Genomic DNA, 2,926 nt, shown 5'->3' with positions numbered 1-2,926 from the left:
TGTGGAAGCGTTGAGGATGGTATAGGCGACGTTCACCAGGATGTTGCCTGATCTAAAGGGTTGGAGCTTTAAGACGACGCCAGGAAGGAAAAAAAAAGTTCATGTGGTTTTCTCTTGAATAGCGGAGGCTGAGGGGTGACTTCTTAGATGTTTGTAAAATTATGAGATGCATGGATAGGGTTTACAGTCAGATTCCTTCTTTTTCCCCCAGAGTTGAAATGTCTAAGACTACGGGCCACGCATTTAAGATGAGGGTAGAAAGTTCAAAGGAGACGTGAGGAGCAAATGTTTTCCATTGGGAGTGGTCGAAGTGTGGAATGCACTGCCAGTGTGGTGGAGTCCCATACAATACTTTAAAGAGACTTTTAGATATGCAAGGAAGGGAAAGATATGGACGAAGGGTAGGCAGAAGGAACTAGTTTCATTTGGCGTCTTATTCAAAACAACATTATTTATTCTCTATTGTTCCACCCTCGAAAAATATAAACTCGCTGAGACCATCAATTAAATTTCAGTCTTTAAGTCAGTGTAAGCTAGATAGTCGAATGTCGAAACGGGAGCAGGAACTTGAAAGCTAACAGTTTAAATTCTGTTACTTTGTATTTCTCAAAAGAAGACAGACTCTGGAATTCTGTCATTTTTTCTGGAATGCAGTTGTTCAATAAGACAGCTCCCTACCATCTTCTCAAAGGCTGCTAGGAATGGGGGGTAAATGTCAGTGCAGCCAGTGATGCGCACGTCTCGTGAATGAATGGGATAAAAAGATACTTTGCGTTCTGAATCACTTGCTGTCCCTGCACACGAACACGCTATGATTTCTATCACAGGAAAATCAGATACCTCTATACCTCAGATTTCTGCAAAATCCCCCAATTTAATTTAAGAGCTCTTCATTGATTGTTCCTGAGAAACATCATACTATCCACTTTATACTCCACTGGACAATGTCTTACCCTCTCACTGGCCGTCTCCGACATCGTGCAACCCCTCATGTCCTCTTCACAAATTATCACTGACTCTCATGTTCAGCTTTGCAGTCACGCTTTGCCCTCTCCAATATGTCAGTCAGTTGCTTAAATTTTCAGACCTGAACTTAACAAACTCTTTTATCAAAGAATGGGATCTTCACAGTCAAAGCAAACGATAGTTTCTTCAGGCACATTACGGTGGTTGTACAACACATTTTGAATGTTCATCCTTGTCTCGCACAGTGGCTCAGTGGTTAGCCCTGCTGCCTCACAGTCCCAGGGACCCGAATTCAATTCCAGCCTTGGGCGATTGTGTGGAATTTGCACATTCTCACCGTGTCTGTGTGGTGTCTGTAGATGTGCAGGTTAGGTTGATTAGCCATGCTAAATTGCCCCATAGTGTCCAGGAATGTGTAGGTTAGATGGATTAAGGGAGCAGGTGAGGACTGCAAATGCTGGAGATCAGAGTTGGAAAGTGTGGCGCTGGGGGCGATGGTGACAAGTCGATGGGGATGGTGAGGCGGATATTTGGGAAGGAAGATGAACAGGTTGGACAGTTCAAGAAGGTAGTGCTGGGCTGACTCTGAGGTGAGGTGGAGTGATCGGAAATGAAGAAACTGGTGAAGTCGACACTGAAACCGTGAGGTTGGAGGGTCCCAAGGCGGAAGATGAGGCGTTCTTCCTCCAGGCATCGGATTGGGAGCTGGAGGAAGCCCAGGATTTTCATGCCTTTGGTAGGAGGGGAAGTTGAAGGGAGAGGGTGGAGTGTGTTTTTGGGAAAGTCGGTGTGGCCTTGTTGGGCTGAATGACCTTCTTGCAGATCGCACGGATCCCAGGATTTCTTCTCGGATGGATGTGTTCGGCTAAAACGGCGCAATGGTGGCTAAAGGAGCCACAATGCATTGCGACGAGGAAACCGCCCTATCGGCAGCACAGCCTGTGTCCCCCTTTGCGGACGGCTGGACAGGAACACCGCGCATGTGCAGGTTGTGGGGGGCGGGGAATGGGCGGGCCCGCCAGGTGAGCAGCGACAATAGTGTCCAATAGGGAAACCTGGAAGACCGGAAGCAAAGCGGTCCTCCAGCCAATCAGTGCCACCCTATTGCCTGAATGCGGAAGGTGGACAATGTGCTTGTGAAGCTGCACATTTCTGCCCAGGGAAGGAGCTGCTGCTTCTCGTCTCCCTCTGAATGAAGGCTGAGATGCACCCGGACTGAAACATCCTCCTTTGCCAGTCATCAGTGAGCATACGACGACTTTTTATTCTTCCCCTTTCCAGTTCTTTTCTCATTGTTGACTTGCAAGGATTGAGGAGAAAGTGAGGTCTGCAGATGCTGGAGATCAAAGTTGAAACTTTATTGCTGGAACAGCACAGCAGGTCAGGCAGCATCCAGGGAACAGGAGATTCGACGTTTCGGGCACATGCCCTTCTTCAGGAATGCAAGGATTGAACAACAGGGAAGTGAATCCAGGGATGGTGCAGGACCTGGAAAGGTTGGCCCACTCTTCCGCTCTCTAACAGTCGGTGACATCCATTACTGCCTCAGCATGGCATACTTATTTGTCTGGCTAACAGAATTGCGCCTTTCTTACTGCTCACCATGGAAAGGGGTGATTTCCAGGCAAGAGCTGAATGCTTTGCCACGCTGTCATAACAATCGTGTGCTGGATCGACTCTTGCATGAGAGAATTGCTGTGAAATTCTATATTTCAGTGATGAGCGAATTAAGGCACGACAATTCAAATTTGTGCCAACACTCAAGCAATCTAGTCACTGTCTGAGTGGCACAGTGGCTCAAGAGCATTGCTGCCTCACAAGGCCAGGAACCCAGGTTCGATTCTAGCTTTGGATTTCTGATTGTGTGAAGTCTGTGTGTTCTCCATGTGTCTGTGTGGGTTTACAGTTGGTAGTCCACTTTCCTCCCACAATCCAAAGATGTGCAGGTTAGGTGAATTGG

General features: G+C 47.5%; 1 protein-coding gene across 1 annotated transcript in view; it reads left to right on the top strand.

Moving 5' to 3' along the window:
- Positions 1-2,086: 2,086 nt before the first annotated feature.
- LOC122546956 (zinc finger protein 239-like) overlaps positions 2,087-2,926 on the top strand; it is an 8,220-nt gene continuing 7,380 nt past the window's right edge. Inside the window, exon 1 of the mRNA XM_043685565.1 lies at positions 2,087-2,209. The gene's annotated coding sequence lies outside the window, so the exon portion shown is untranslated. The remainder of the gene's footprint in view (positions 2,210-2,926) is intronic.

Source organism: Chiloscyllium plagiosum, unplaced genomic scaffold (assembly GCF_004010195.1).
Source record: "Chiloscyllium plagiosum isolate BGI_BamShark_2017 unplaced genomic scaffold, ASM401019v2 scaf_7032, whole genome shotgun sequence".
NCBI classification, from domain to species: domain Eukaryota; kingdom Metazoa; phylum Chordata; class Chondrichthyes; order Orectolobiformes; family Hemiscylliidae; genus Chiloscyllium; species Chiloscyllium plagiosum.
The sequence above is the reverse complement of the archived record's forward strand: the minus strand, read 5'-3'. Positions and strand labels throughout refer to the sequence as shown.